This window comes from Pantherophis guttatus, chromosome 5 (genome assembly GCF_059756535.1).
Source record: "Pantherophis guttatus breed Tessera chromosome 5, ASM5975653v1, whole genome shotgun sequence".
In the NCBI taxonomy this organism is placed as follows: domain Eukaryota; kingdom Metazoa; phylum Chordata; class Lepidosauria; order Squamata; family Colubridae; genus Pantherophis; species Pantherophis guttatus.
The window spans coordinates 28,810,167-28,831,835 of NC_142067.1; the positions used below are offsets into that span (position 1 = coordinate 28,810,167).

Sequence of the window (21,669 nt, forward strand, 5' to 3'; positions counted from 1 at the left end):
GAGAAGCCTTTGGGGGTGCAGTCTCTTGCTCCTTCAGACTCACCATGGTTGCTTGACACTCCAAAGGTAGATTGGGTGTCTTGCACAAGCAGCCTCGCTGAATCAGTGAAGCTGAGCAGGGCATGCTCATCCCACTCAGCCTCTGCTCTCATCACTCCAGGGGTGGCTTCTACTTACCTTTACTACCGGTTTGCATTGGGAGTGCACGTGCACACTCATTTCGTTCGCATGGGTGTGCTTCTACGCATGCACAGATCATCCATGATGATGTCCGGACAGGTGGGTGGAGCCTCCCGCTCCTTTTACTACCGGTTCGCAAGAACCGGACCGGGAACAACTCACCACTGCACCACTTCCCTTTTGGAGCATCAGGAGCAGGCAGCTTAGCAGCCCGGCTTGGAGTGGGAGAGGAGAACCGGGCCACATGAACACTGGGCTGGCATGCACACACGCACACACAGCTCCACTCACACATGAGAGAAGCCTTTGGGGTGCCACTCATGTGAGTGGAGCTGCATGTGCACACTGACCTGCCTGTCATGTGGCCCGATTCCAAATAACCCACGGCCCAGAAGTGGGCCATGGACCTGGGGTTAGGAACCCCTGGCTTACAAAATCTTTTATGACTTACAGTCGAGTTACCTACTTTCATACACTCCATTTTTTTTAAGGTAGGGCCTTTATTGTAGAACAAATTGTCGCTGAATGTCAGTTTCAAGGAACCAGAACACCTCTATAAGCTGGTCAGAGAAGTTTCTTTATTGCTACTCATCCATGCACAAGAATCTTGCTAGATTAAAAGCACTCTTGGCGACAACCAGATAAGAGATTCAGGGATTTAAAGGGAGGACAGGTCAGCATCCTATCTCCCTTCAACCTCTGCAGGGATTAAAAGCTAATTTCACACACACCCCCACTCTAGCTGAAGATGTTACCTCATTGAAATTAGAATAGATTTCTTTCTTATGGCAATTTATGAATAGACTTTTAAAAAGGCAAACATTTAAGTATATTTAAGATGTTGCCTTTTTTAATATGCTGAGCACATGTTTTATTATTTTGTAATAAAGTATAGTAATTAAAGTGTTGGACTAGGACTGGGGAGACCCAGGTTTTACAGTATTGGCCAAAATTGTGGAAACTTTTTGGGAAAAGTGCATTTTTGAGGTTTGATGGCTAATAACATCACTTTTATTTGGAGTAGTACCATAAAATTATATAACAATGGAAAGATAATTTAATCAAGAATGTAATGCTTTTCAACCTTCGTTTGAGAGATAAAAGTGGCTTTTAGGCCAAATTCCTGCAGTCTGCATTGAACAGTCCTTGCACTCAACTTCACATTGTCTTGTGCCATTTCATCTTGTATACACCCAGATGATTTTCTTCTGTCCCGTAGGCACAGTCTCTTAATTCTTCTATCATCACTTGCTGTTGTGCACCTTTTCCTGCCTTTACCAGTGTGGTTTTGTAGTGACTGAATCTCCTATCCCTCTTCAAAAACTTAGAAATGCCACCTTTGGTTAGGTTTCCACCAATTTTTCTTCTAATTCCTTTATACCCGTAGCCTTGTTCACTTAATAATACTATTTTACATCACTTTCTGGGTTACCAGTCAACTTGATGCACCATTACTTTAATTTTATTATGTTTTACAAGCTCACTAAATGAAAGAACACAAAAAAACCCTAACCAACTTGATAGTGATCACATAACACATTGACAAATGTCCTCCTCTCAGCTTCAATACATAACATCGATAACTGAATCCTACTGTGATCTGATTGGCTCATTTTCAAAACAAGATGACACCTGATTGGCTCTCTAAGCACTCATGCTCATTGGCTACAGTCAGATGAAGGAAAGCTACCTGATATTAACATAAGCAAGTTGTGCTTCCTTTTTCTGGTTATTTGGCTATAACTTTTCACAGAATACAGATAATTGAACAAACTTTGTTGCATTACATTATTGATTAAATTATCTTTCCATTGATATACTACTAAAAAAAGTGATGTTATTAATCATCAAACTTCAAAAATACATTTCCACAAAGGTTTCCACAATTTTGGCCACTACTATAGTTTGCTCTCCAGCTGAAGCTCACTGGTCTAGTTACTCTCTTTCAGTCCAACCTACCACCAGGGAAAATTTTAAGGAGTTTTACATAAACTATTCAGCTCCTAGAGAAAAATCAAAATCAACTATAAATATAAGAAATAAGTAAGCAAATGTCTTTAATCTAAGACAGTAGTACTGTAGAAGGAGTCACAGAACCTGGGGCAGAGTCAAAAGAGTAATCAGTCTAGAGTCTCTAGCCACAAATGGACCAAGTCCTTCCCCTCCCTTCCCATTTCCCTCACCCCCTCTCTCCCTTCCTCTTCCTTTACCTGTGATAATAACCTGCATGAGTGAAGTAATAAAGACATTAGAATTTCCCTCTCTGTGGCCGTACCCTACTTTGTTTTCCTTGTCCCCTCCCTCTCTCCTCCCTTGGTACTTTGCCCCTGCCCACTCTATCTCTTCAACCCCCACTCCTTCCTCTTTCCTATCCCTTTCCCCTCCCGCCTCTCCCTCTCTCCTCTCAGCCCCTCGTTCTCCCATTGTCCCTCTCCCTTATCTCTGATAATAACCTGCCTGAATGAAGTCATAAAGGCATTAGAATTCCTCCCCCCTCCCTATTTGTGCCTACCCTTCCTTCTCTGCCTGTCCTGTTCCTCTTCCCTCTCATACCCTTCCTATTCCAACTTTCTGTCTCCTCTCCTCTCCCCTTCCCCATATTCCTTTCTCCCTTCCCACCCCTCCATTATCTTCCCTGTCCTTCTCCTCTTGATCCTGCTCCTGACCCTGACTCTCAACCTCACCCTTCCTCTCAGCCTATCCCTCACCCTTCACCATCACCCTCACCTTTCCCCTAACACTCTCACCCTCTCCCAAAATCTTACCCAAACCCTCACCCTCACTTATCTAAGAGTTGGCTACAAAAAGAGGGAAGCTTCCCCAGAGTCCAGGAGTTCTACTGAAGAGCAACTTACCTCTACGAAGGCATCTTCATTCTGATAACTGACAGTAACTGACACTTTAGCCTGCAGGGATGAAGTCATAAAGCAAGGAGATGACCTGCCTCCTTTATCCTCCTATCAAAGGGCATCTTCTTGACCTATACTCATGCCAGACAAAGGTCTCAAAGAAACTACCAACTAATCACTAAGGCTGGCTGTTTGCCATTTTCTACACAGAAGCCATAGTTCTTTGGATGCGGATTGCCTCTTGTTATAGAAGTTCCATTAAGAGCTTCAGCACAGTTGAGCAAATTAATAGTCTGCTGTTTGCTTTCTAAAGTTAGAGTTGGAAACAGACTTAACTGTGTTAAGGATAGTCCTCAAAATAGATTTGTCCCCTTAAAATCAACAGGACTCAATCTAACAGATTTCACTGATTTTAGTGGCACAACTTTGACAGACTTTGAATCTAGCCCATTGTCTGGAAAGACCAATAGATTTTAAACCAAAATTATTCAGTCTGTCACATTTAGACCCAGTGCATATGATATTGTGCATTATTTTCTATTTGAGAAAGGGAAAAATATTTTAAATTTATTACTTTCTTCTCACATTGTTTGAAGTCTCTGTCTTCCACATATCTCCTTGTTGCCTTGCCTTATTTAGCCAGTGAAACTCCTTCTGTTTTTCCGATCAAAGAGTCAGGGCACGATAAACAGTTGGGAAATGAAGTGGAAATGGAATATGGAGGGCAACTGCATGAAAACCTGTCCTAGGGGATTAATCTATTTGTATGCATCAGTGACAAGTGGGTCTTCTCTTGAGCAGGGGTGGACTAGAAGATCTCCAAGGGAAGATCTCCCTTACAACTCTGTTATTCCATTATTCTGTTAGAACAAACATGTATGACTTTTTGTAGATGTCTAGGATTTCACAGAAGAAATTGCAAATTGTATGAATGGATGGTATGAAACAGTCAATAATTTCAAGAAATTTGCTCAAGAAGGTATGAATTTTCTGATTCTCTTAGTTCCACTCTAAAACATTTTTTTTAAAAAAGACATTTTTCCCATAGAGATACCTACCGAAATCTGTGTGCCTAACTTGTTTTACATGCATAAATGTTATTAGTGCATAGTTGAAAGTAGAAAGATATAGATTCTAATACAGATAAACCTTTAAACGTGACACACAAAATTAATTCATCTCATGTGTGTGTGTTTGTATATATGCATGTATGTGCATGTATATGTACATGTATATGTTAAAGGTTCCCCTTGCACATATGTGCTAGTCATTCCCGACTCTAGGGGGCGGTGCTCATCTCTGTTTCAAAGCCGAAGAGCCAGCGCTGTCCAAAGAAGTCTCAGTGGTCATGTGGCCGGCATGACTAAACACCAAAGGTGCACAGAACACTGTTACCTTCACACCAAAGGTGGTCCCTATTTTTCTACTTGCATTTTTTATGTGCTTTCAAACTGCTAGGTTGGCAGAAGCTGGGACAAGTAATGGGAACTCACCCTGTTACGTGACACTAGTGATTCGAACCACTGAACTGCCTTTCGATCAACAAGCTCAGCGTCTGAGCCACTGAGCCACCACATGTATACATGTACAGGTATATGTACATGTCGATGAATATGTACAATTATACGTCTATCTATGCATGTATACAATACAGAGTTCAGCAGTTCTTGAACAATCCCTAGAATCTTGAAACTTGAGGAGGGTTCAAAACAGGAAAGCTGGTCTCATGCTTTTTTTCTACCTCTATGCTAAGCTAAAGGAGACGATGGTTCTGGTTTGCAACACTAGATGGCAGAGGTGGGATCTGTTCTGCTCTGAGTGCTGTTCTATAAGGCATTGCTTGTTTAAGTACAGTCGCATTTAGTTGGAGCTGCAGGAGAGAGAAAGAGAGGGGGAGGAGAGAGAGAGAGAGAGAGAGAGCGCAAAGGAAATTTTCTCAGGCTGAGAGGAGCATCCTTAGCTATCCCCTCCCTTCCCCCCAATTATCTGAAGGCAAAAGTGTCAGGTTATTCAGGAATCTGGCCATCCTGGGTCAGCTTCTTTTGCACTGGATTGTCAAAGTGTGCAGAACAGGGACGGAGAAGACTGAAGGGACAGAAGCCGGATCGTCACGTCTTTAAAAGAAAAAAATAAAGGAGAGAGTGCAAGATAAAGAAGAGGAGGCTGATCGGTCAAGGCAGAAAGATGAGGACCTACTGGCTACACAGTATTTGGGTGCTGGGATTCTTCTTGTCTCTCTTTTCCTTACAAGGTAAGTGGCAAAATTTCTGCCTCTTGCTGTGATGTGTGGTTGATAGAGAGGTCAGAGGACAAGGTGGGTTGTAGTATGGAACCTTGTCTGGTCTACTTGATTCTTCAATCTTTTGGAAATGGGAGTTCAGAAAAAAAAAGAGGGTTGTTTGCTAATGGCTCTTTCAATTAGAGGGCACCTCATGTGCTGGACTTGCTTCTGTATGTACTTTGAAAGCATGGAGGAAAGAGGGAGGGGGGATTTGAAAGGGGAAAGGGTCTGATAGAGATGGACAGCTCTCTGCCTTCTCCAAAGACCTCCCAAGTCACTTAGCTGCCTGTGATATCCCAGGACTGATGCTTAACTGTCACCTTCCAGTGCATCATTTGCATGGAAAAACAAGGACCTCGGAATCCTGATAAGGCTAAATTATCCTACAAACCATCTGGACTCCTTATAATCAAAAGGAACCTTATATAGATTTTTTAAGAAAATGGTAGTGGAATAACCAGGAGATGGAAGCACTCCAGCTATTGATTAATGCCAAGTGAGAAATGGTGTGCCCAGTCCCATGTTTCTATACTTAACGGATGGAGACAGTAGAGTTAAGATCCAAATGATTAAAGGTTACAGTTTTGCAAATGTCTCCCATAAGAAAGCTGGGTTAATGTGGGTAATATATTGTCTCTTAAACTCACAGAGAAACTCTTGTCTCATTTTTCTGTTCTTCACCCCACCCCAGGCTGGGATCTTTATGCAGTTTGCACTATACTTATACTAATAATCATTTACACACACAAACCCACACACACACACACACACACACACACACAGAGAGAGAGAGAGAGAGAGAGAGAGAGAGAGAGAGAGAGAGAGAGAGAGAGAGAGAGAGAGAGAGAATTCTAGATATACATTCTTTTGCTATGCCCAGATGTTTTTACCAAATCCAGAATTTTCCTCTGGTCCATCTCACATTTATTATCTGTTTCTTTTTTTTCTTCCACAGACATTATTCCTTTCTAACAGTACCTTACCTTCTTCCTCCCAGTTTTATTACTATAACACTGTTATGCTAAATAGTTAGAATACTTACCTTGGATTTAGTTAGGTTGGGGGTTGCCATAACAGCATCCTTCTCTTCCTCTTTCTTTTTTAAACCCAACTGCCTGATGTTTCTGATGGATGATACAGTATCCTCTTTTTAATATACTGTTATACACTGTACACATAGCTTTCCTTCGCTGACAGTCTTTTCACCGTAGCTCGTATTCTACAAGCTACATATTATGATTGCATGATTTATGCCAGCAGTGGACCCTGGCTTCATGTGTGCTCTTGACGGTATATAGATAGACTCATCTCTACCATCACTATACATAAAAATGTTTATCTCTTTCCTTGCTGCATAGCTATTGCACTCCCTCTCATCCACCTTGATGTATTATGCACATTTATTCTCTTCTATAAGGAACATATATTTTCTCCCTAGTAAAAATTAGGCATTCTCTCTGCTGTCTGGAAAGAAGCAGCATCTTTCAGCATCTCTCTGTGTGTGTGTGTGTGTGTGTGTGTGTGTGTGTGTGTGTGTGTGTATTCAAGTGAATATTTCCTTTCCCCAGCAAATGCTCCCACACAACTCTACTGTTGGTTGAATTTATAGCCAATGTGAACAGTAAGATTCAGTGGTTTAGTGTGAGCTTTCCTCACCTCTGGCGCAGAACCATTGAGAATAGCACACATTGGCAAACTGCAGACTCTAACACTTCCTCTTTCCTTTCACTGATGCCTCTTTCTCAGCCAAAATCTACTATACAGGGCTTCTCATTGACAAACAGCAGAGAGCTGCGATTGGAAGGTTCCAAGACTGTAATGTTCTGAGCTACTTTAACTATTTACAGTATTGCTGGCTCTTTGGCTCTTGCCTCAAGAGAAGTGGAGGGAGCTTGATATTGCTGTAGCTTTCTCTTTGATTTCAAGAACCCAGTTTGGGTAAACAGAATTCTTGCAGCTTCAAAACTATGCCTTTACAACTTGGTTTTTAATGACCAGGCTACAGTTTCTGAAATGTATATGAATGATGTAGACGAGAATGGAGAATGGAAGGGAAATGGGACTGCTGTTTCAGAAGAACATAGTCCAAACTAGAAATCACATTTTCTTTTATTCGCCTTAACCCATTATCCCTTTATACTCCCAGGAGCCACAGTGCCAGCTTTGGTTTTAGTAATAGGCAAAATGGAACTGAGGTGGTGGGGCTAGGAAGCCATGAATGAAAGTGGTTCCCAAAAACTCCCGAAACATTGACTATGAAATGCTTTCATTTTAATATTTAGTAGCAACCCTTTTCAAAGGAACCTCACACAATATGGCTGTTTCCTTTTGTCTTTTAGCATCCTTTGCCAGAGAGAACATCTAAGCAATATAGATTCTCTCTCTCTCTCTCTCTCTCTCTCTCTCTCCCATACACACACACACACACCACTTTCTTCTCTATCATGGTGCACAGGATGTAATGGAATAGAGTTGCATACTGTATATTTGGCTGGCTTAAGTATGAATGCCTGTTGCTTCAGATTCATACAAAAAGAGAGGAAAGAAGACAATTGGGCTTATGTTTATGGGCATAAGCAAGGTGCTGTTAATGAGCAGATGGGAGAATGCATGACAACACACATATCACTGTAAATCAGTAATAGACAGTAATCTCACCAATATAGTTCATTACAAGTGAAAAATGTGTATCTTGGACAAGAGTTCAAACAGATTTGGATTTTATTGAAGAGATTTCACTTCTTATTGGTTCTTGTTACCAGATAGTAGCTTCTTTTTTTCTGTTTGTTTATGTATGGTGAGGAGTGGGGAAATTGACTGGAAATTCCACTTTATCATATTGCTAGTATATAGGCTGAAAAATAGATTCTTGCAAATCAATCAGTACTGAATATTTTTCACCAGCTTTTCTTATCAAAACTATGCAACTTTCATGAACTTCATTGCCTGGCTTGGCTTTTTGACTCTTTGATTCCTTAGGTCGTTGAAACAGATCCTTCCTGGGAATATTGTTATACATCTTTCTAGTTCTGGCTTATTTCATTAACTCATTTGCTGCTCATAAGAAGAGGTGATTTGGAAAATATAAATTACATGTGCACATGTTTTATCAATGTATCTGGACAGTATATATTGAAAAAAAGCCATTTGAAATAATCATAAGTCCACACATTGTACATGCTGTTAATTATACATAGCTTTAAGTAGATACTGCATCATATATTTGGGGTGTATATATTGAACAATGGTCATATATAGAGATAATTGAACAATGTATGGATAATTGTACAGGGTACATAACTGAATATATAGTGACAATTTGTGATCTCCTTGTATTTCATCAGAGAAGTCAGCCCAGCCAGCCATTATTTCTTTGGGTATACTTTTTTTTATATATAGCTTTCAGGTGCTTTCTTAACTAATGAGATCAGGGATCTCACCTCAGGCTAGCAAGACTGATGAGAGATGGTTTCTCTTTATTGCCTTCTGTTCTCTTAAGTGATGGAGATGTTTAAAAAGCTAGGTCAAGCCGAGTTTGTTTACCAGCTCAGGAAAAAGGAAAAGACAGAGTAGAAAACTTAAACATCCAAGAGCTTTGGGATAAAATCCAATGAACCGATCTTTCACCCCCATGTCCTTCAAGTTCAATGTATCATCCAGCTGATTATCAAATTCACCAAATCAGAATGCCTCTTTAGCAATATTTCAACATCATAGATTGTATGATCCTTCTGAACCTGTCTCCAAACTCACATATGTTAAGATCAATATCTTTATTTACTGTCATGCTTACAATACAGCCTCAATCTATGTACTGTATATCAGTGATATCAGCTATGTAAATTGCATATTGTTGAGACAGACACATGTAACTGAACCAGGGCACAATTCATTGGAAAGTTATTATGTCATAAAATTGCCCCTAGTATCTAAATGGTTTGCATATAAACATATTCTCAAGGATGCTGCTTGATAGAAGTGACATGGAAAAGAAGTGGAATCAGAAGGAATTTCCTGTTCCATATGCTTCAGATGATTGTCCTTGTTACAGTTTTTAAAACTTTCATAAAATTTTAGATCACTAGCATAAGAAGAATACTGAGCCCAAGCAGTATAGTAACTGAAAGTTCAATCTGTAAATAACACTGCTATGGTTAAGAAGATTCAAGTCTAAATGGCAAACTAAACATTTTATGCATGCCATCTTGAATGTCAGAACAGAAGATACCAATAGCCATGATATCACATACTAATCAGTTATGTATCATAGTGGACTTGGCTTCTGGAATAAATTGGAGATTAATAAAGAATCAGTCATTAAGAAAGCCATCAAGATAAAATTCATGGAAAGAAGCAAACAGACCAAATACACTTCAAACTATTAACCAATAGTCAGATAAGCAAAAACCAACACCAGATAAACAAGATTAAAGAAGAAACTCTAGCCCATTGAAAAGGCAAACAAGGAAGATACAACACACTAACCAAGGATAGTAGGTCATGCTACTTCATATAAACAGCCAGCAATTTTACTCCCCCATGCAATTAGAAAGTTACTCAACCTGCTAATGAAATGTTTGCAGGAAGAGAAGCAAGGTCAGATATGTAAGCAAAATGCACTTACAAATATGTAATTTTTAAAAATAATTTTTAGACCCGTAAACTTTTACCTTATTCATATATATTTTCTTCCTTTTCTTGTCTTCTCTGTACAGTGAAAGCATTTTCTCCATCATTTGTATAGGTGGATTTCTAATACGTGTGGTAATTGAATTTTAATAGCATTCTTTATTACATTGCACAAAGAAGCATTACATTTCACCTAGTTAAAAACTCTTCCTAGGCCTGAGGTCTTTCACCAGGTTTGTCACAATGTAATATATCAAAGTTTTTCTAGAGATATAGGGGTCCCTTTTTTCTGACTTGCATTTCTTTGGACAAAATGTGAGAGGACCTTTCAAACCTATAGTGATAGTAGCTTTTGAAAATACAAAACTAAGAAGGAGACCGAACATATGGAGGTGCCACATACTGTATTGATAAATGCATGATTGAGGGCAGAAAGAGGTTTGGATGGGAAAATGCCCAAGCACGTTTTGGTGGGAATAAATCTTGGCATGTTTCCAGATATTTGGTACAAGTTGAATAGTCCAGCAGAAACTAATAGTGGCCAACTACAGAGCAAAATCATAAACAGCAAAGGAAACTTGTGGTGTATACATGCACAGGCATTAACACAGGGCATCTTTTAATACTGAATCTGATATAGCTTAGTTCTTCATTTTATTATTTATTTATTTTATTTGTCAAGCATATATAAGATAACAGGTAAAAGTAGAAACATAATTTGAATACATGAAAAGATTAAGAGTAAAAAAGGAATATTAGGACAGGGATGGTAGGCACTCTGGTGCGCTTATTCACGTCCCTTAAAGACCTCTTAAGAATGGGTCAGGTCAACAATAGACAGTCTAAGGTTAAAGTTTTGGGGGTTTGGGGAAGAAACCACAGTCAGGTAGTGCATTCCAGGCATTGACCACTCTGTTACTGAAGTCATATTATCTGCAATAAAGTTTGGAGTGTTTTACCTTGAGTTTGTATTTATTATTTGTTTGTGTATTGTTGTGGTTGAAGCTGAAGTAGTCATTGATAGGTAGGACATCATGACAGATAATTGTGACAGATAATTTTAAGTACTACACTAGGTCAGGCCGAAGCCAGCGTAGTTCTAAGTTGTCTAAGCCCAAAATTTGAAGTCTGGTGGCATAAGGTATTTTATTGTGGGTAGAGGAATGGAGGACTCTTCTCGTGAAATATCTCTGGACTCTCTCAATTGTATTAATGTCTGATATACAGTGTGGGTTCCTGAGAGATGAGCTGTATCTGAGAATTGGTCTAGCAAATGTTTTGTATGCTCTGGTTAGTAGTATAATATTACCAGAGAAGCAGCTACACAACCTGACAGATATAGTTTTTGAACAAAACTGCAATGAAATATGAAAACTAGTTCTGTGCCACGTACTGTGTATCAGGATTTGCACTGCAGGCTCAGACCATATAAAATTGTATGACCTCATTAAAAATCAAAGGGAGCTTTCTATAGGCCTACTCTTTAGCTACCTGTTAGTCTGCTTTGCTTGACTCTAGCAAGGACTCTAGTCTGGAACACACACAAAAAGAACATTTTTCTTCTCTCCTTCCTTCCTTCCTTCCTTCCTTCCTTCCTTCCTTCCTTCCTTCCTTCCTTCCTTCCTTCCTTCCTTCCTTCCTTCCTTCCTTCCTTCCTTTTTTCCTGCCGATTAGATTCTTTCTCATATATTGATTAGCCCAAGTCATAGCTAAGTTACAGTTTGAACCTGTTCCTTTTACATTCTTATAACTTGAATACAGGAGAACTGAACTATGTCAGTGTTGCATATTACTAATTAAATCAGTTAGGAAAATGGCAAAATCTACTGTTGAAAGGAAGGAAAATTGAGTGATGGATAGAAGAGCATTATCTGTTGAGCTTCTTTTTAAACTTTACATTTCCCACCTACACCATGGCAACATTTCACAAAAGGAATTGATTTACAACCTACCTTTTTTCATTGAATTATATCGAAGATGAAAAAAAGTAAATGAAATAGAATTGAAATTCTGTTTTGAATAATCATTAAAATACAATAATAATAATAATAATAAAAATCCCCTCCACCAAGTCAACAGTCCAAATCCTTTAAAAAGATTTTGTCTGCTGGCAGAAGCAACAAGAAGAAATAATGCCGCAACCTGGACAAGTTAGCTTGGCTTTGACTTGATTTCAATACAGAAGCAACAGGACTGCCCTGATGGAGGCAAAAATGTGACATGGTTATCTTTGATTGGATACTTTGCATCACCTGAAACTTCACTCTAAGGGCAAGAAGCTTGTTTTGGCTGGTTTATTGGTTGAATGGAAAAGTACTGTGCAGGCAAACAAGCTTTTTCCAAAGTCTGGAACTTACAGTATATGCAAGACTTCGAAATGAACCAATACAACTGTTTTGTTTTGTTTTTAGATGGGGGGGGGATGGTGATGTAAAAAGTTTTTTTTTAAAAAAAGTTGAAGAGGCATATCCATCTGAAATACCATATTTTAGATAGTTTGTTCTCAAGTAGCACAGTACATTATAGGTCAAAAACAACCATTTCAATTATGTCTCCAAATAATCATATAGTAATGGAATTATTATAATAAGGGAATTATGTGTTTCGGTGATCTCTTCACATACTTCTAGTCATCTGAAGTTTCGTAATATTTTTTCCAAAGAAATCCACATATGGTACATTTCAGTGGTAGAAGAGAATGTTCCCAAATGCAATAGTAGAAATATTAATTCTTCATTTCTAATTCTCCCCTTCTTCTCTGTACAAATCATGTCAAATACTAGGCATATTTTTATGGAAAAGAGTTATATTCTCATATTTGGTAAAATATTGAATGTATTGATGGTTGTACATTAAGATTAAGAACAATAATTCTGAATATTTGCAAAATAGAATACTTTCCTATGCATATACATGCTCTGTGTGGCTGATATGAGACAATGCTACACATGTTCATACATGTAAGTCATGGTGATGTTCTACCAACCAAATGAATAAGATAAACGTGTGGGTTAGTCTTAAGAATGCTCAGAATTAGAAGAGTCAGGTGTGTAAAATACTAATTAAAACATTGTTGGTTCTCCCCAATCATTTCAGTTTGTGACCAGGTCAACATTATCTTCCATAATCTCCAGTCAGCTTCCCCACACACTTCCTTTCCACACATATTCATCCAACAATTCTTCAATCCCCTTTACCAATTTTTCAGTCCTACTTCCTCTACTGTTCCCCACCACTGTTGTTGCTGTTGTCTCATTGCACCTCTGTCTCCTGGGTGAGCTGATTAGACACTTCTGCTCTTACATTCTTTCCTGAGTGGTTGATCTAAATTCCATAGTTTCCCCTCCCTCTCAAGTAATACATGTAATTCCTCCTCCTTGTATTGCAAATTCTTATTTGTGCCATCATTGTTCTTTTCTTGCACCACTTTTACTCAGGTGAACTGATTCAGTCAACCCTTCCCTACTGTTCCCTTACTCCAGCATTGTACTTGGGAACGTGTAAACAAAGCATATAGAAGAAAACATTCCCAGATAACACACTTGATAGAAAGTAGGCAACTTTGATGCTGTAACTTTCAGTTTTGTTACTCTATTCAGCAAATGTGACAATGATAAATACATATCACAAATCTCCATGAAGCCAAACATCTTAATACTTTAAAACTCACAAATCCAATACCCATTCTTTTTCATACCTTCCAAATTAGTGAGATTATTGTTGAGGAACGACACCATCCCTTTCCAGAGACCAAAATAATTAGCTTTAAAATCCCTCCACTCTGAATTTTAAAGTTTGCCCACATTTGTCTCTGGTATAGAGTTGAGAGAGGGGCATAATGGAGTGTTAACTGCAGAATGAATGAATAATTACACCTACCAGTAAATGGGGATAGAATAAAACTTAGAATAGTAGAATATACAAGGGATAATTTGTCGTAACACACATTCTTTCACAGGAAACTCTAGCAGTTTAAGACATAACTTTACAGTTATGCACAGTAAAAGGTATTCTAGCATAAAACATATATTTTAAAATCAATGTCTATCATTTCCTTGAATTTACACCGTATATATACAATACCTGCAATGCAAAAAAAAATGCTTATAACTAACTTATCATTTTCAAAGAAAAGGATCATACAATAATAAAACTAGTTCCAAAATAGGAAAGCCATTAAGATTAGAAAAGCTCTTGGACAATTGCTATAAAACTGAACAAAATACATCCAGTCATGCTGTGCTTCAACTTGTGCTACTGCTTTAAAGTATAGACCTTGAGCAATATAGAATTCACCTTAATGTTTATATATATATATATATATATATATATATATATATATATATATATATATATATATATATATATATATATATATATATATATATATACCCAGATGTTTAGATAACAAATATTAATTTAAAAAGTTTATGGCAATATTAATTGTGATTTCTAAACTGTTTACATCAATAAGCTTGTTTAAATTTTACAACTAAAACTGAATACAATACTGACGAACAACTGCAAAATGCATTAAATTATTATGTGATGTAATAAAGATTTCTATTTTAAGATTTTATACTTAGTACTTTGATCTTGTAATAGTATGCAGAAATGACCTTGGGAAACAGGTGAAAGAGCAGTCTAGAACAGGGGTCTCCAACCTTGGACTTGTGGACTTCAACTCTCAGAATTCCTCAGCCAGCAAAGCAAAGCTGGCTGAGGAACTCTGGGAGTTGAAGTCCACAAGTCTTAAAGTTGCCAAGGTTGGAGACCCCTGGTCTAGAAAGCAGTCTGACAAATGAAATTTGAGTCTGAGAGCATCTCAAAAGGAACCCCACCTAGCATTAGAGTAAAAGTGAAGAAGGGCTCTTTCAGACTTGCAAGATTCTGTTAATGTAACTTTACAATAAAGTTAGAGCTAGTACTTCTGATTTACTTCTTTCGCTAGACTACTTAGCAAGACTAACAGGTCTTTACTGCATTGTTATTTATAATTCTTAAATACATATGCATCTCTCTCTCTCTCTCTCTCTCTCTCTCTCTCTCTCTCTCTGTGTGTGTGTGTGTGTGTGTGTGTGTGTGTGTGTGTGTGTGTGTGCGCGCGCATCCTTTCTCCCCAAAACTACAAAAGTTTAAAAAATTATTTGACTTCTAACTTTCTCCTTCTTCTGTAATTTATAAATAGTTAGCCCCCCTTGGAAACTATATTGTAAATGTTTATATTTACCATACTGGGAAATATATTGTATATATTGGAACTGTATATATTTGGTCCTTTAGAGTTTTGGGAGTATGCATAAAGAGAGAGGAAAGATAATAAACAGTTATATCTAGAAGTAATGTAAAAGATGGACCCATACAGGCAATATCATTGCTATTATTTTTATAGTGCCAAAGAAAACTACTGCATATGTCCATAACCAGACTAGAACCCCCCACTTATATGCCATGGACATGTGATGTGTAAAACCTGATCACAAAGAAATGTATATCATAAGGTTGCCATTTATCCTATTTCAGAACTCAGAAGAGAGTCTTATGGTGACTGTCTTTAGCTTGCAATTCTGTGCAAGGCAAATCTGGTTTAAAGTTTTAAAAAAATCCTAATAAGAAAATGTTGAGCCTTACAATTGGATTAAACAAGCCAAAGATTACCCAGTCCTTCCTCTTTAAGAAGAATAGATTTATATATTTAAATTATAGTTATGACATCCAGATTTAAACAGGACTGTGAAATTTCATACATTTGTGCTCTGTTTTGGCCTTTTGGATACAGCTTTTATTATGTCCATGGCATATTATAATAGCATTCCTTATTCCAAAAAAACTTTTATTTTATTCAGTTGAATAATTGCAGCCAACTTTCCCTATGCAATCAGGAACCTTGGTAAAGAGGAATCTTGTAGTATATCCAACTTCACTTGTCTGCATATAAATTTAGCTGAAAATGTTATTGTTTAGGATTCTCTTTCAAGAATCCTGGGCAAGTTCATTCATTCCTGATATATCATATGAATTGACCTTTGGTATGTAATAGAAATAAATCTAATTCATTTCTACTCTAGAGATGATCTGGTCCTTATTTCATTTTTAGAGCTACAGTTTCATTTCTTGGGTCACTGCAAACTGAATCTCTTCTCCTCTCTCATTCTACCATCCTTTATGATAGATCTAAAGTAATATCAAGTATACCCTGATAAACTACATATGTGCCATTGTGCATTTGCGCTCCTACTCTGAAACATGTTCCTCTCTGGCTGAAGAACAAATTATTGATATGGAATATGCTTGTTTGAGGGCCTTTGTATTCCAGAGCAATATAAACAAAATTGGAGAAAATTAAGAAACTCAAAAACAGTTTAGGGAGTGCAGGGATTAATTTATAAAGATGATTTAGCAATACTATCAGTTTTGGTGATTTTATGCAAGTGATACTGAAGACAAATATAATAACTATGTACTGTACAACATTTCGTTGGTGGATTTCACTGAATAGAGAGATGCCTGCTTAGCATGATTGTTGTGATAGGAGATTGTCTTTGATATTGAGGTTCATGGTAGACTAGTGTTGTTCTCTTTCTCCAGTTGTTTCTCTCCCTCTCTTACCCATTCAAACCCCATCATCCTTTGGGTTAAACCTATTCTACTATTTGGAATTAAAACTGAGCAATAATTTCTGGCAAATAAGCTGGGGATGGGGGAGAGAGCGGAATCTGCAACTTCCCCCAAGAATGACTTAGATGTCCTATGTAGTTATGTCATTGAAAAGTTTGCACATTTATTGAACTGGAGCTAATTTTTTATTCTGGCAAATAACCACATTCTTGACTCCTAAGTGATTTCTCATGCTTGCTTCTTATTATTCCTCTGGGTGACAAACACAGGAACAGATCTGAAGGGAATTTGTGGAACTGCTTCAGCATGCAGAGACTAAAATAAGCTCTTAACTATCTTTTCTCATTATTTTACTCAGCTATTATATTTGATGCAGAAAACATCAGAAGTTGGTGGCTTTTAGACCTTCAGATGTTACTGATCTCTGGTCTGAATTATTCCACTTTATAGGGGAAGTGTGGCTCATGTTACTGGATATTTTTTCTACAAAAATGTAAACAAACATACACAAAAACATTGTATATGGATTCTAGGGAAATTAGCCATTCTTTTCACTGACATGCTAGTTTTTATTTACAAGATGTTTTCTTGTTTACTCTTTTCTCAGAAGACAAACTGATGAGACTCAGAGGCAAATTACTTGGCAGGACAATTAATTCGATAGTGGGTCTCTGAAATTCAAAGATAAATCATAAATTTGTGAGACCTCTCTTTTTATATTCTGTGAAATCCATGTGAAGAAAACACTGTGTGTACAAAAATGTTGATATGTCATTTGGAACTTGTACCACCAATTAAATTTTGTATTGCTATTCTTGGAGAGGTTTTTGGTTTCTAGAAAGTAAATGATTTATAATAGGTTGTATCTTAATTGCTTTGTATGGTCTAAGACCCAAAACTTAAAATTTTCTCTTGTCAAGTGCCTCACTTTAAAAAGCAAAAGAACCTGGAAAATGGCCTTTGGGAATAATTTGAGTAATAATTGGGCAGGTTCATGAGAAAGAATTTATCTTTATCCTGACTATGCATGTAAGAATCTACAGTGTTTTTTTTAAGGAAGGCAAACATCCAAGATTATACAGAATTCTTTGTCTTAAGGGACCAAGATTTTTTAAATCACCTGACTTCCAGAAACTTAAGCAGTTCACAGATAAAAGCACAAAGAGCAATCAAATAATACAATGCTAAAAACAAAGAACAAACAATGGCACAAACCAGACATCAATCAAAGCAAACCCACATTACACAGAAGGCAGCTTCAATCACGCTCATCAAAGGCTTGGGCACACAGCCAAGTCTGCAAGGCGCTCTCAGGTGGGATATCAAAATTTGGGGAAAATTCATTTCAAGTGCAGGTACTAGAACAGAGAAGGTATCCTTCTGTGGCCTGACATTGTTTTAGTTGAAAGAACCCACAATGCATCAAACCTACTATGTAGAATTGGCTGGTGGATACTATGGGAGATAGGTGGTTCTTCAAGGGACCAAGATTCTTGGCCATGTAGGTCTTTATTTTATGCATTTCTTTATTCAATTTATATGGCTGATCATTACAATTAATGATTCTGGACAGCAAACAGAATTAAAATAAAACAAGTACAAACACTGCAAAAATTAAAATACAAAGTAACTGAAAAACAACAAACCCGAATCATTAACATAATCAAGAAGCAGGTCCTTGAACACACTCTGGACCCAAGGCCTGGACATACAATCAAGTCTTTAGAACAGAGGTCTTCAAACTTGGCAGCTTTAAGACTTGTGGACTTCAACTTGTGGAGTTGAAGTCCACAAGTCTTAAAGCTGCCAAATTTGGGGACCTCTGCTTTAGAACCTTAAAAAGAAGCCAAGAGGGTCAGGGCTGTTCTGATCTCCAGAGGGAGAATGTTCCATAAAATGGGTGCTACAGTAGGAAAAGTACTTCTTCTAGGCCCTGCTAACCGGCATTCTTTGACCAATGGGACCTGAAGCTTGGTCATCCTGCCTAACTAGATTTGGATAACAACTATCCACTTGAAATTGTATCCAGAAACAAACTGGCATCCGGTGCAACTCACAGAGCAGAGATGATACATGGCCATGATTAGTATGCCTATCACTGCCTGTATTACTCTATTTTGGACCACTTGATCCTTCTAGATAGATTTCAAGGGCAGTCCTATGTAGAGTGCATTGCAATAGTCCAGGACATGAGTGACTTTCTGAAGAGCCTCCCAATCTAGGAGAGGGCATAATTGGTGCAGCCAAAAAACCCAAAAAAAACCATGCATTATGTCCTGAAAGAAAAATCCACTATTCTGACAAAGGTCTGAACTCATTCGCATACTTTGTCCACATCATGAAAAGAAATAAGAAAAAACGAATCCCACAGAATTTGAAAACAAAACAAAACAAAACAAAACAATGTACTTCCCTTCTGTTCTCATTAATGTTCTCTTCAATTTTCTTGTAATTTGAGAAAAATATTGACAAATCCACCAATTTGTTGCTGAGGCTATAGTAAGACTTTCAAGGACTGTTAGTGGATGCCTCTTTCCCATAGCTCTCGTGGATGATTTTCTGTAGGTAGAATGATGGAGAAGAACAGCTTTTTCTCTGCTGCTAAAGCTACGGCATAAACCTTCTAGTATGCTCTGAATGGAACCTCATTATCTTACTTTTTAAATTTCTATCACATGAGTTCTAGATCAGTGATCCTCAACCTTTCTGGCTCCATGAACTGACAGAGGTGACAGTGGGCAGCGGCAGGGAGGAGGGTATGGTTTTTTGTGCCCAACCTAATCCCATACATGCACAAATGGAGTTTTGTACACTCACCTGCCACTTGTGTGGCCTTGTTCCCAACAGGTCTTGAACCAGTACCAGTCTGTGGACCAGGGATTGGAGTCCCCTGCTCTAGATAATTCCTTTTTGACTTCATAACCTTTAATTTCTCCATAACTCAAGGAGACCTACAAGCTTGGTGAATAAGTAGATATTAATTATCATGAAAATGTCCAAAGGTCTGAAGTAGCTGGACATTTAAGACTGTTGCTCAGGCCTCATCTGAAAAATTTGGTATCAAAAAAACTCATCCTCACATACTGTATATCTCTACATTCCCATCAAGGAATTTGGTAATTTTTTCTGAACAAAAGCAATCAATTCTATTATCATGTTTAATAGTATCTCAGAATTAATCCCAGAGTTTGAGAGGCATTGTTCACATTCTTCTAGGCAGAGAACATGTGTATTCCTTTCCTAATAAAGGATGTAGCTTTTTATCTGCCCTATCACCAGCTGCATTATTTCCTAGAGAACATAGAAGCAGTCAAAGGTCCTGCTTGGTTCACCTAGGTTAATATCCTAAGCTGATGAAAGCAGTGAGATAAATGTTTTGCCCTCTATCCAAATGGCTGGATCCAGAGCTCTCATTAATTTGATGTAGAAATTTTACATGCTCTGCTTTAAAGGTTAGCCTAAAGTAATCTAAACGCAACTGGAGAAAGTCCCAGAAAGCCTCTCTTAACGTCAATTTTCTGGATAGGAAAGTAAGATCAGGCAGCAATTTTTAGCTTACAAATGTGAGCACATTATCCAGAAGCAATAAATATACATTACAGGTTTACAGCTGCTTTCCTGGTAGAACTTCACTTTAAATTAACTATGCTATAGCCAGAGTCGGCACTTGCATTCACTGTATAAAATTTTGATCATTCACATTTTAAAAATGTATCCGAAGTCTCATTTATACTCCCTCACTGAAAATTTCATGAGTTGTACATTCCCCAGCGTCAGATATTCAATAAACCTAAATAATGCAGCCATTTTCATTCAGTAGGCTTTATTTGCAACTGCAAAGACTAAACAAATCATATAAGTTTGTGGAACCTAATCAAAAGCAAAGATTTTGTGAAAAATGGCATTAACTTAAGAAAGCAAATATACTATTAGAAGGATTATTAGAAGTTTATTGCCATTGGGACAGAGTTTAGAAGTAAGCAAGGTTAGAATTGGACAGAATTATATCATTAGGACAAAATTTCAGCTTTCTCCTAATGGAGCAGAAGTATGTGATGAGTACATTAGAAAGAAACATTGAGTCACACCGAATTGTTCGGGAAAGATAAAAAGGAGGAAGAATGTGCATAATATAGTTATGGTAATCACCTCAGATTTGACTTGTCTTATGTGTTTTGATTCAAATTATTAATGTAATTTGATGATTCAGTCTTTAATCTTAAAATCAGTTTAGAGGTGCTTGATTCTATCTAATGTATAGATTTGATTAAGCAATTGACTCAAAGTTTCACAGAGACCAAATAAATAATATAGTTCAGACTTTAGAGCACGACATTTTAACCTCCTTATTCTAGTCTGGAATAGTCAAATATTTCAGTTTACACTTCCAAAAGGACAACTTAAGAAATTACAGACCTATCAGTTTGATGTCTATACTGGACAAGGACTTCTAACAGATCATTAAGCAGCACATTTGTGAGCACTTAGGCATGCTGTATTTAAAAGAAACTGACAGAGTATGTTGCAAAGAGATCATGCCAGACTAACCTTATCTCTTTTTCAATAGATTTACTAACTTACACAATCAAGGAAATGCTCTAGACAAAGTGTATGTGGACCTCAGCATATCGTTTGATGGTGATCTATCAAAAAGTTCTCAATACGAGTAGTCCTTGCTTACCAACTGCCTTGTTTAGTCCAAGTTATAACAGTGTAAACAAAAACAAAAACAAAAAACCACCTTTGTGAACAATCCTCACATTTACAACCATGGCAAGCTTCACAACTGGATTGTGACAAGTGGAGTTAATGGAGAACAGGGAATTAAAATCACATCTTGTGTTCATGTGACGTCTTGCTTAACAGTTGAAGGGGAAGTGATGTCATAAGTCCATCGATGGAGTTGCTAGTCACAACTGTGGTTGCTAAAATGGTAATGTATGAACTACAATGTAGTGTAGCCACTACAAAATATCACTTTTATATAGATTTATAAGTGGCTGAAACCAAAGATTGCTTGTTAATGGCTTAATTTTATTTTGACTGGAGTGTAAAAAATATTCTGTTTTGGACTCTGTGATGTTTAACATTTTTACCATAGCCTTAGATGAG

At 37.6% G+C, this 21,669-nt stretch overlaps 1 long non-coding RNA gene across 1 annotated transcript in view; it reads left to right on the plus strand.

Moving 5' to 3' along the window:
* Window positions 1-3,174: 3,174 nt before the first annotated feature.
* LOC148113312 (uncharacterized) overlaps window positions 3,175-21,669 on the plus strand; it is a 219,057-nt gene continuing 200,562 nt past the window's right edge. The window contains exon 1 of the long non-coding RNA XR_015734406.1: window positions 3,175-5,280. This is a non-coding gene — a long non-coding RNA (uncharacterized LOC148113312). The remainder of the gene's footprint in view (window positions 5,281-21,669) is intronic.